The sequence below is a fragment of the Oncorhynchus clarkii genome, chromosome 26 (genome assembly GCF_045791955.1).
Source record: "Oncorhynchus clarkii lewisi isolate Uvic-CL-2024 chromosome 26, UVic_Ocla_1.0, whole genome shotgun sequence".
Classification (NCBI taxonomy): domain Eukaryota; kingdom Metazoa; phylum Chordata; class Actinopteri; order Salmoniformes; family Salmonidae; genus Oncorhynchus; species Oncorhynchus clarkii.
In genome coordinates, this window is record NC_092172.1 from 4,712,121 (window position 1) to 4,725,401 (window position 13,281).

General features: G+C 41.5%; 1 pseudogene; it reads right to left on the reverse strand.

Moving 5' to 3' along the window:
- The window catches only part of LOC139385292 (protein arginine N-methyltransferase 3-like), a 142,661-nt pseudogene that overhangs the window by 121,599 nt on the left and 7,781 nt on the right, over positions 1-13,281 (reverse strand).

Sequence of the window (13,281 nt, forward strand, 5' to 3'; positions counted from 1 at the left end):
CAAGACCTACTCACTGCTACAGTTATACTCTGGACCTAGTTTTTTCCCTGTGGAATAAATAATGTTTTTCCTCATAATTCTGGACTATCGGACCACCATTTTATTATGTTTGCAATCGCAACAAATAATCTACTTAGACCCCAACCATGGATCATCAAAAGCCGTGCTATAAATTCTTGGACAACCCAAAGATTCCTAGATGTCGTTGCTGTCTGCCTGGCTGGTTCCCCTCTCTCCACAAGGATTCTCTGCCTCTAACCTTATTACGGGGGCTGAATCAATGGCTTACTGGTGCTCTTCCATGCTGTCCCTAGGTGGGGTGCGTCACTTGAGTGGGTTGAGTCAATTACGTGATCTTCCTGTCCGGGTTGGCCGTGGGGGTTCATGGGTTCATGCTGTGGGGGAGATCTTCGTGGGCTATACTAAGGGTAGTAAGGGTAGTAAGTTGGTTGTTTGAAGATATCCCCCTAGTGGTGTAGGTGCTGTGCTTTGGCAAAGTGGTTGGCCCTGTCCGGGGGTATCGTCGGACGGGGCCACAGTGTTTCCAGACCCCTCCTGTCTCAGCCTCCAGTATTTATGCTGCAATAGTTTGTATCGGGGGGCTAGGGTCAGTTTGTTATATCTGGAGTATTTCTCCTGTCTTATCCGGTGTCCTGTGTGAATTTAAGTATTGCTCCCTCTAATTCTCTCTCTCACTCTTCCCTCCCAGAGGAATTGAGCCCTTGCCTCAGGACTACCTGGCCTGATGACTCCTTGCTGTGCCCAGTCCACCTGGCCGTGCTGCTGCTCCAGTTTCAACTGTTCTTCCTGCGGCTATGGAACCCTGACCTGTTCACCGGACGTGCTACATTGTCCCAGACCTGCTGTTTTTCGACTCGCTCTCTCTAGAGTATCTGCTGCCTCTAACTCTGAATGCTCGGCTATGAAAAAAGTAAATTGACATGTACTCCTTTTGCACCCTCTACAACCACTGATTATTATTTGACCCTGCTGGTCATCTATGAACGTTTTAACATCTTGACAATGTACTGTTATAATCTCCACCCGGGACAGCCAGGAAAGGACCCCTCAGATCCTGGTTCCTCTCTAGGTTTCGTCCTAGGTCCCTGCCTTTCTAGGGAGTTTTCCCTATCCACCATGCTTCTACATCTGCATTGCTCGCTGTTTGGGGTTTTAGGCTGGGTTTCTGTTTAGCACTTTGTGACATCAGCTGATGTAAAAAGGGCTTTATAAATACATTTGATTGATTGATTGCTCTGGCCAATTGGACAGCTTAAATCTAGGTGCCTGCAGCTTTCAATACCCCACACAGGAAAAGCTGATACTAGCGAACGTGAGATTTCATAACTTTTAAAACCATGACCAGAGTGAGACTGTCAAAGAATAGAGCTGCTGTTTTTATGAGTGCGTTCATGTTCAAGTTTTTATTCAGCACTGTTTTACTCAACTTTCACAAAACACACTTCTCCCTACTTCCACTCACGCTACAACTAGCACTGCAGCTACAGCAATGAATGAGCAGCAAGTGTATCGATAAGCCTGCCTTTTTATTATTAGTGCCTTTTTGACATGAACATACTATTTATTAGAACATAATGTTTAGTAGCAATGCATGCAGGAAGCAACGAATATCAACATACTAGGCGCACGCATACTGAGAAGCCATTATCTAATATGCAATAGTTTTTTTCAGCTATTGGTAGCAAACACGTGGGTCTAAAATTGTGGGTCTAAAATTATGATTATATTCTTCAATATCATGGAGAGAATTCATACTAGATAATCTGAAATGAGTATGACATCCTGGCAAATAAAGCATACAAAATCTTCTACATTTCACCAAAGTGTCGGAGGACACACTGTCACGATGGTACAAGGAAATCCCAGCCGTCCAAATCCTCCCCTAACCCGGACGACGCTGGGCCAATTGTGCGCCGCCTCATGGGTCTCACGGTCACGGCCGGTGACACAGCCTGGGATTGAACACGGGTCTGTAGGGTGAGGGTGCGTGTGTATGATAGTGATATAGAATATATGTCATAGATTCCTTTTTCATGATCACAATCTTGTGAAACCCGAACCCTCCAAGATCCCCCCCACAGTTCCCCAATAGCTGTCCCTCAACCATTCGAGACCCCTCCCACAGCCCCCACACCCCCCTAAAGGGGAAAAGGAAAAGACAGAAGATAACAGCAAACAAAAATGCAAAAAATAATGCACAATAATAATTTAAAACAAATGACATCAAGGACAACTGAAATCATAACAGCAATGCCAACTGTATATGTTTGTGTGCATGTCTGGCACTATTACATGTATGTGTGTGTTCTTATATGTGTTTATTTGAATGAAAGTGTGTGTATATGCATGTGTACAAACACCTGCACGGCATCAGCCTCAGGCAAACCAGCATTAGTTGTAAAAACAATGCCACTTAGTGTCATTCAAATGTACTTTTATTATGACTTTTTTCCCCCTTTATCTTTTGACCATCATTCTCTCTCTCACACACAGCAAATCCAGTATACTGGTAATCTTTCCTATTTATGCTATTTTTATTCCTCTGCCAGTTTTGATCCTTTATATTGGGCAGACAGACCAGTTCCTTACCTCCTCCCGCTGCCTCCTCCATTTTTGGGGTAATGCCATACAATTCTGATAACTCCATGAAGGACATAAATTATATTGTAATGGTAGAGTTAAGAACAAAATACCCTTTTCAAACATCTTTCCCATAAATACAGGTATTTTATCAACCAGCACATTTGAGTTCAGCCATAATATTTGTTCTATCTTTTCAGCGTGACGAAATTGAAATTGTAGCCAGCTCTGCAATGCTTGTTTGAAAAATACATACTTTGAAAAAAGTATAATTTGTCAATTAATCGAAAATAAGACAAGGCAAAAAGGCCATTTTTAAACAATGGATGAGCTTTTTATTAATCTACTTGAGAACCATTTAGGGTTCAAATAAAACTTTTGAATGAGTGAAGCTTTTAGAGAGAGGTTTAGTACTTTTATACCAAATAATCTCAACCCATTCAATTCATATGGTTAGGTGTGTGCGTACTGGTAGCAAAGTCGGGTGAAGGAGAGCAGAAAGTTGTGAACAGGTGCACATTGGCAAAAGTGCAAAACAGTCACAATAGTAAATGTTTAACAATAAACATCTTTGTGAACAACACGGTATAAGCAAACCAGTCTGGCGAGTCAACAATTAACCTCTTGAACCTCTGGGGGCAGTATTTCATTTTTGGATGAAAAACGTTCCCGTTTTAAACAAGATATTTTGTCACGAAAAGATGCTCGACTATGCATATAATTGACCGCTTTGGAAAGAAAACACTCTGACGTTTCCAAAACTGCAAAGATATTGTCTGTGAGTGCCACAGAACTAATGCTACAGGCGAAACCAAGATGAAATTTCATACAGGAAGTGAGCCAGATTTTGAATGCGCTGTGTTCCCATGTCTCCTTATATGGCTGTGAATGCGCAAGGAATGAGCCTACACTTTCTGTCGTTTCCCCAAGGTGTTTGCAGCATTGTGACGTATTTGTAGGCATATCATTGGAAAATTGACCATAAGAGACTACATTTACCAGGTGTCCGCTCGGTGTCCTCCGTCGAAACTATTGCGTAATTTCCATTTTGAACAGAGGAGAAACCAAACTGCCACGAGTGATTTATCATCGAATAGATATGTGAAAAACACCTTGAGGATTGATTCTAAACAACGTTTGCCATGTTTCTGTCGATATTATGGAGTTAATTTGGAAAAAAGTTCGCCGTTGTAATGACTGAATTTTCTGGGTTTTTTCTTAGCCAAACGTAATGAACAAAACAGAGCGATTTCTCCTACACAAATAATCTTTTTGGAAAAACTGAACATTTGCTATCTAACTGAGAGTCTCCTCATTGAAAACATCCGAAGTTCTTCAAAAGGTAAATTATTTTATTTGAATGCTTTTCTTGTTTTTGTGAAAATGTTGACTGCTGAATGCTAGGCTTAATGCTATGCTAGCTATCAATACTCTTACACAAATGCTTGTGTAGCTATGGTTGAAAAGCATTTTGGAAAATCTGAGATGACAGTGTTGTTAACAAAAGGCTAAGCTTGTGAGCCAATATATTTATTTCATTTCATTTGCGATTTTCATGAATAGTTAACGTTGCGTTATGGTAATGAGCTTGAGGCTATAATTACGCTCCCGGATACGGGATTGCTCGTCGCAATAGGTTAACACCTAACACAAACAATTTCACACAAAGACATGAGGGGGAACAGAGGAATAAATACATGGAGTGTGATTGGGGAAGTTTGCAGGGAACAAGACAAAACAAATGGATCATTGAAAAATGGAGCGGCGATGGCTAGAAAGCCGGTGACGTCGACCGCCGAACGAACAAGGAGAGGAGCCGACTTCGGCGGAAGTCGTGACACATATTCATTATATAGATAGGCTAGTTTTATTTTGTCTGGTTTAGCGTCCCAGATAAAGCAAAATATTTTTTGCTCATATGATTTGAAAAACGAATCATCAGCAGTAAGCAGCGCCGTAAGTGAGTAAACTGAGATATGACTAAGGAGTTAATCAGGGGAATTTTTCCATAAATAGACAGGTACGTACCTCTCCATGGTTGTAGGATCTTGTCTATTTTTACAAGTCTTCTATTGAAATTCAGTGTGGAGAGCTTATTGATATCTTTTGTGACATGAATAACCGAGTAGGTCTACTTCACCATCAGCCCATTTTATAGGGAAGCTGCAAGGTAATGTAAAAGTTGTATTTTTTAAGGATCCAATACGTAATATCATAATTAGGTTTTAGTCCAGAGAGTACAGAAAAGTTATCTAGATCTTTAATGAGACATTGCAGGGATCTAGCTTGCAGACTTAACATAAAACTTGAGTCATCGGCATACATGGACACCTTTGTTTTTAAGCCTTGGATTTCTAATCCTCTAATGTTGTTATTGGATCTGATTTTAATAGCTAGCATTTCGATGGCCATAACGAATAGATATGGTGACAGAGGACACCTTTGCTTAACTCCTCTTGACAATTCAAAACTCTGAGAAGTAGCTGTTATTTACTATTTTACACCTGGGGTTGCTATACATTATTTTTACCCATTTTAAAAGAGAATTACAGAAACTGAAAATATCCAGGCATCCATTCTTACTTTATCAAATGCCTATAAATACCATTCCTGGCCTCTTATACGTTTCATGATGTTCTATTATTTCTAGTAGTTGTCGTATATCATCTCCAATGTATCGTCTATGCAAAAAACTTGTCTGATCAGGATGAACAATACCTGGTAAAACCCTTTTAATTCCGAGTGCTATGCATTTTGCATCACAACATTGAAGTGTATTTTTTTATTGTTTGTTTCAATATCCATGTTTTGATTGATTAATTAATCTTCTGCTACTCAAATATGAATAAAACATTTTTCTAAACAAATCCAATATGTTACTTGGATTTACTGCACCAGGTACTGAAAGTGTTCTTCCAATTTAGATGATTTAGGTAGTATCACATCATAGTCATCCCAACCCTGGCAGTCATTCTGAATGCAGGTCGTGGGTGAATAAAAATTATAAATGTTGCAGATCCGCACTTTGGCTGGATTTCAATAGGAATTACATGACTTTGCAATTCAGAATTATGTGTCTTGCAGGCCTGATGTGGTCTGTAAACCCTGAGTTTAGGTTAAAACTAGACCCTCAAAAGAAGGCGTTATGAACTATGTTGTGTATTGTGTTCAATAATTACATTTTAACAATAACATATCACATAGGATTTTACTTGGAGGAGGTCACAGTACTGAAAATGAATGAATGCAACAACCATGTCTCTGTAACTAGCAAACAGTCAAGGATGGTACTGGTAACTAAAATTAACTCGAAAGGCATCTTGGGAAATATGCAAATAAGGCTCAACAACTTACTTTCATAAAATAGTGTGTGGTTCTTCAAAGAAGCATCCCATTTAAGGTTATTCAAAAGAACCTAGAATGGTTACCCAATGGCATCACTCTTAAGAACCTTATTTGGTTCCAACCTGAACCTTTATTTTTAATAGTGTACTATAAAACTGTATTTTCGCATACCCATAATGCCTACTATTTAGAACATGAGTACAGGTATTCAGTCACGGCCGTTGACTGGCTTCTGGTCTCTGTGATATGGGGGTTAGTTATATGCAGTAGAAGTATGGACACTGACACACCGTCCCTATAAAGCCTTCCCTGAGCTCATAGACACTTGTTCGACAATGGGGTGTGTGTTTGTATATCACATAATCAGACCTGCCAACCCTGCCCAACTTTTAAGAGTACCAGACTCATGCAGCAAATAGGAGATTCAACTCGCACGCGTAGCACGTGCCGAATTGGGGTTTTCTTCCCCTTGCACGCATGCACACTGGTGAGTTTGATCGCAATTATAGAATTGTACCAAATCAAGTCTATAAAAGGTTTGAAATTGATCAAATCTCAAATCTAGTGCAAAGGTATTTTAGAAGCATTGCCTCTATAGCTAATACCAGACACTCATTCATCCTCCATCGCGCAATCTTCAAACCTCAGACTCCATTTAATGCCAAGATGTTTATATTTATTTTTGATTATACTTTTGTAATGCCTTTTGTGATGTGGATCATAATTACAGTTAAAATCAAATCAAATCAAATTTTATTTGTCACATACACATGGTTAGCAGATGTTAATGCGAGTGTAGCGAAATGCTTGTGCTTCTAGTTCCGACAATGCAGTAATAACCAACAAGTAATTTAACTAACAATTCCAAAACTACTGTCTTATACACAGTGTAAGGGGATAAAGAATATGTACATAAAGATATATGGATGAGTGATGGTACAGAGCAGCATAGGCAAGATACAGTAGATGGTATCGAGTACAGTATATACATATGAGATGAGTATGTAAACAAAGTGGCATAGTTAAAGTGGCTAGTGATACTGTATTACATAAGGATGCAGTAGATGATATAGAGTACCCTCACCACCTGGGGGCGGCCCGTCAGGAAGTCCAGTACCCAGTTGCACAGGGCGGGGTCGAGACCAAGGGTCTCGAGCTTGATGACGAGCTTGGAGGGTACTATGGTGTTGAATGCCGAGCTGTAGTCGATGAACAGCATTCTCACATAGGTATTCCTCTTGTCCAGATGGGTTAGGGCAGTGTGCAGTGTGGTTGAGATTGCATCGTCTGTGGACCTATTTGGGCGGTAAGCAAATTGGAGTGGGTCTAGGGTGTCAGGTAGGGTGGAGGTGATATGGTCCTTGACTAGTCTCTCAAAGCACTTCATGATGACGGAAGTGAGTGCTACGGGGCGGTAGTCGTTTAGCTCAGTTACCTTAGCTTTCTTGGGAACAGGAACAATGGTGGCCCTCTTGAAGCATGTGGGAACAGCAGACTGGTATAGGGATTGATTGAATATGTCCGTAAACACACCGGCCAGCTGGTCTGCGCATGCTCTGAGGGCGCGGCTGGGGATGCCGTCTGGGCCTGCAGCCTTGCGAGGGTTAACACGTTTAAATGTTTTACTCACCTCGGCTGCAGTGAAGGAGAGTCTGCATGTTTTCGTTGCAGGCCATGTCAGTGGCACTGTATTGTCCTCAAAGCGGGCAAAAAAGTTATTTAGTCTGCCTGGGAGCAAGACATCCTGGTCCGTGACTGGGCTGGATTTCTTCTTGTAGTCCGTGATTGACTGTAGACCCTGCCACATACCTCTTGTGTCTGAGCCGTTGAATTGAGATTCTACTTTGTCTCTATACTGACGCTTAGCTTGTTTGATAGCCTTGCGGAGGGAATAGCTGCACGGTTTGTATTCGGTCATGTTACCAGTCACCTTGCCCTGATTAAAAGCAGTGGTTCGCGCTTTCAGTTTCACGCGAATGCTGCCATCAATCCACGGTTTCTGGTTAGGGAATGTTTTAATCGTTGCTATGGGAACGACATCTTCAACGCACGTTCTAATGAACTCGCACACCGAATCAGCGTATTCGTCAATGTTGTTATCTGACGCAATACGAAACATATCCAAGTCCACGTGATGGAAGCAGTCTTGGAGTGTGGAATCAGCTTGGTCGGACCAGCGTTGGACAGACCTCAGCGTGGGAGCTTCTTGTTTTAGTTTCTGTCTGTAGGCAGGGATCAGCAAAATGGAGTCGTGGTCAGCTTTTCCGAAAGGAGGGCGGGGCAGGGCCTTATATGCGTCGCGGAAGTTAGAATAACAATGATCCAAGGTTTTTCCAGCCCTGGTTGCGCAATCGATATGTTGATACAATTTAGGGAGTCTTGTTTTCAGATTAGCCTTGTTAAAATCCCCAGCTACAATGAATGCAGCTTCAGGATGTATGGATTCCAGTTTGCAAAGAGTTAAATAAAGTTCGTTCAGAGCCATCGATGTGTCTGCTTGGGGGGGAATATATACGGCTGTGATTATAATCGAAGAGAATTCTCTTGGTAGATAATGCGGTCGACATTTGATTGTGAGGAATTCTAAATCAGGTGAACAGAAGGATTTGAGTTCCTGTATGTTTCTGTGATCACACCACGTCTCGTTAGCCATAAGGCATACGCCCCCGCCCCTCTTCTTACCAGAAAGATGTTTGTTTCTGTCCGCGCGATGCATGGAGAAACCCGCTGGCTGCACCGCCTCCGATAGCGTCTCTCCAGTGAGCCATGTTTCCGTGAAGCAAAGAACGTTACAGTCTCTGATGTCCCTCTGGAATGCTACCCTTGCTCGGATTTCATCAACCTTGTTGTCAAGAGACTGGACATTGGCGAGAAGAATGCTAGGGAGTGGTGCACGATGTGCCCGTCTCCGGAGTCTGACCAGAAGACCGCCTCGTTTCCCTCTTTTACGGCGTCGTTTTTTTGGGTCGCCGGCTGGGATCCATTCCGTTGTCCTGGTTGAAAGGCAGAACAAAGGATCCGCTTTGCGAAAATCATATTCTTGGTTGTACTGATGGTGAGTTGACGCTGATCTTATATTCAGTAGTTCTTCTCGACTGTATGTAATGAAACTTGGGTACTAATGTAAGAAATAACACGTAAAAAAACAAAATACTGCATAGTTTCCTAGGAACACGAAGCGAGGCGGCCATCTCTGTCGGCGCCATGGCAACATAATGCCTATTACAGTCTCAGGTTGCGTTATCCTCGTAATGTTACGTGGAAAATACAACTAATGGGACGCAGAATTAAATGTATATCACACTCTCACAAATGCGACCATTATGTATTAATCTCCATGTCCGTTGACACCAACTCCGTACATGACTGTGTGTTGCAGCTCGAAAATCGGGATGTTAGATTTACTCAGTGGACCTATTCATTTCTGCATACTTTTAACTCGGATCTCGTTCATGGACAGAGAATTGCGTAGTTGGAACGCAAAACGCGTGCATGTCGGCATGTCTGCATAATATTCATGTCCAGTTAGCATGAAATAGAGGGGCATTTGAAACGGGGCGGTAGAGTACAACCAAAAACACACTACATTTTCCAGGATTCCCTGGGATAACAATGGCAGCTCACCTGACAATGTCCATGGCCTGGAGGATGATTTCTGATTGGTCCACCCCAATGACCATCTTGGCTCCCACTCTGGAGGCGAACATAGACAGGATGCCCGTCCCAAAGCCCACATCTAGCACCACCTGCAGAATAGGAGGTAGATGTGCACCTTTAATCCACAAAAGGAAACTTTGGCTTATATACAGTGCCTTGCGAAAGTATTCGGCCCCCTTGAACTTTGCGACCTTTAGCCACATTTCAGGCTTCAAACATAAAGATATAAAACTATTTTTTTGTGAAGAATCAACAACAAGTGGGACACAATCATGAAGTGGAACGACATTTATTGGATATTTCAAACTTTTTTAACAAATCAAAAACTGAAAAATTGGGCGTGCAAAATTATTCAGCCCCCTTAAGTTAATACTTTGTAGCGCCACCTTTTGCTGCGATTACAGCTGTAAGTCGCTTGGGGTATGTCTCTATCAGTTTTGCACATCGAGAGACTGAAATGTTTTCCCATTCCTCCTTGCAAAACAGCTCGAGCTCAGTGAGGTTGGATGGAGAGCATTTGTGAACAGCAGTTTTCAGTTCTTTCCACAGATTCTCGATTGGATTCAGGTCTGGACTTTGACTTGGCCATTCTAACACCTGGATATGTTTATTTTTGAACCATTCCATTGTAGATTTTGCTTTATGTTTTGGATCATTGTCTTGTTGGAAGACAAATCTCCATCCCAGTCTCAGGTCTTTTGCAGACTCCATCAGGTTCTTCCAGAATGGTCCTGTATTTGGCTCCATCCATCTTCCCATCAAGTTTAACCATCTTCCCTGTCCCTGCTGAAGAAAAGCAGGCCCAAACCATGATGCTGCCACCACCATGTTTGACAGTGGGGATGGTGTGTTCAGGGTGATGAGCTGTGTTGCTTTTACGCCAAACATAACGTTTTGCATTGTTGCCAAAAAGTTCAATTTTGGTTTCATCTGACCAGAGCACCTTCTTCCACATGTTTGGTGTGTCTCCCAGGTGGCTTGTGGCAAACTTTAAACAACACTTTTTATGGATATCTTTAAGAAATGGCTTTCTTCTTGCCACTCTTCCATAAAGGCCAGATTTGTGCAATATACGACTGATTGTTGTCCTATGGACAGAGTCTCCCACCTCAGCTGTAGATCTCTGCAGTTCATCCAGAGTGATCATGGGCCTCTTGGCTGCATCTCTGATCAGTCTTCTCCTTGTATGAGCTGAAAGTTTAGAGGGACGGCCAGGTCTTGGTAGATTTGCAGTGGTCTGATACTCCTTCCATTTCAATATTATCGCTTGCACAGTGCTCCATGGGATGTTTAAAGCTTGGTAAATCTTTTTGTATCCAAATCCGGCTTTAAACTTCTTCACAACAGTATCTCGGATCTGCCTGGTGTGTTCCTTGTTCTTCATGATGCTCTCTGCGCTTTTAACGGACCTCTGAGACTATCAAAGTGCAGGTGCATTTACACGGAGACTTGATTACACACAGGTGGATTGTATTTATCATCATTAGTCATTTAGGTCAACATTGGATCATTCAGAGATCCTCACTGAACGTCTGGAGAGAGTTTGCTGCACTGAAGGTAAAGGGGCTGAATAATTTTGCACGCCCAATTTTTCAGTTTTTGATTTGTTAAAAAAGTTTGAAATATCCAATAAATGTCGTTCCACTTCATGATTGTGTCCCACTTGTTGTTGATTCTTCACAAAAAAATACAGTTTTATATCTTTATGTTTGAAGCCTGAAATGTGGCAAAAGGTCGCAAAGTTCAAGGAGGCCGAATACTTTCGCAAGGCACTGTACACTTAGGTTGGAGTCATTAAGACTTCTTGTTAACAAACTATAGCTTTGGCAACTTGGTTAGAACATCTACCTGGTGCATGACATGTCATTTTTCCAAGAATTGTTTACGGACAGATTATTTCACTTATAATTGACTGTATCACAATTCCAGTGGGTCAGAAGTTTGCATACACTTAGTTGACTGTCCCTTTAAACAGCTTGGAAAATTCCCGAAAATTATGTAATGACTTTAGAAGCTTCTGATAGGCTAATTGACATCATTTGAGTAAATTGGGGTTGCACCTGTGGATGTATCTCAAGGCCTACCTTCAAACTCGGTGCCTCTTTGCTTGACATCACGGGAAAATGAAAAAAAATCAGCCAAATTGTAGACCTCCACAATTCTGGTTCATCCTTGGGAGCAATTTCCAAACGCCTAAAAGTGCCACGTTCATCTGTACAAAAAAATAGTACGCAAGTATAAACACCATGGGACCACGCAACCATCATACCGCTCAGGACGGAGACGTGCTCTGTCTCCTAGAGATGAACGTACTTTGGTGTGAAAAGTGCAAATCAATCCCAGAACAGCAGCAAAGGACCTTGTGAAGATGCTGGAGGAAACAGGCACAAAAGTATCTATATCCACAGTAAAACGAGTCCTACATCGACATAACCTGAAAAGCTGCTCAGCAAGGAAGAAGCCACTGCTCCAAAACCGCCATAAAAAAGCCAGACTAAGGTTTGCAACTGCACATGGGGACAAAAATAGTACTTTTTGAAGAAATGTCCTCTGGTCTGATGAAACAAAAATAGAACTGTTTGGCGGAAAAAGGGGGATGCTTGCAAGCCGAAGAACACCATCCCAACTGTGAAGCACGGGGGTGGAAGCATCATGTTGTGGGGGTGCTTTGCTGCAGGAGGGACTAGTGCAAATCAAAATATATAGCATCATGAGGTAGGAAAATTAGGTGGATATATTGAAACAACATCTCAAGACATCAGTCAGGAAGTGAAAGCTTGGTCACAAATGGGTCTTCCAAATGGACAATAATCCCAAGCATACTTCCAAGTTGTGGCAAAATGGCTTAAGGACAACAAAGTCAAGGTATTGGAGTGGCCATCACAAAGCCCTGACCTCAATCATATATAACATTTGTGGGCAGAACTGAAAGTGTGTGCGAGCAAGGAGGCCTACAAACCTGACTCAGTTACGCCAGCTCTGTCAGGAGGAATGTGTCAAAATTCACCCAACTTATTGCGGGAAGCTTGTGGAAGGCTACCCAAAACGTTTGACCCAAGTTAAACAATTTAAAGGCAATGCTACCAAATACTAATTGAGTGTATGTAAACTTCTGACCCACTGGGAATGTGATGAAAGAAATAACAGCTGAAATAATCACTCTACTATTATTCTGACATTACACATTCTTAAAATAATTCGGTGATCCTAACTGACTTAAAACAGGGAATTTTTACTCTGATTAAATTATAGGAATTGTGAAAAACTGAGTTTAAATGTATTTGGCTAAGGTGTATGTAAACTTCCAACTTCAACTGTAAGTAGAAAAGGATTGGCTGATTAGCGTGTTCAGAAGGGTAGATAGAAATGCATCTAATAGGGGTGTTGACCAGGGGTGGCCAATAATTTAGTCCCGAGGGCCACATAGGGATGCACAGATCTTTTTAGGACCGATTTGTTCATCAATAGAAAAAAGGCCAGGTATTTGAAAATCGTATACTGTAGGTCCATTATAATTTCGATATACTTTCTATGAAGTTAAGAGACATTCAAGAGTGGCCTGCAGTTTCCAGTGCAATCAAAAACGCATTTATTTATTTATTTATTTATTTATATTTATATATATATATATATATATATATATATATATATATATATATATATATATATATATATTTC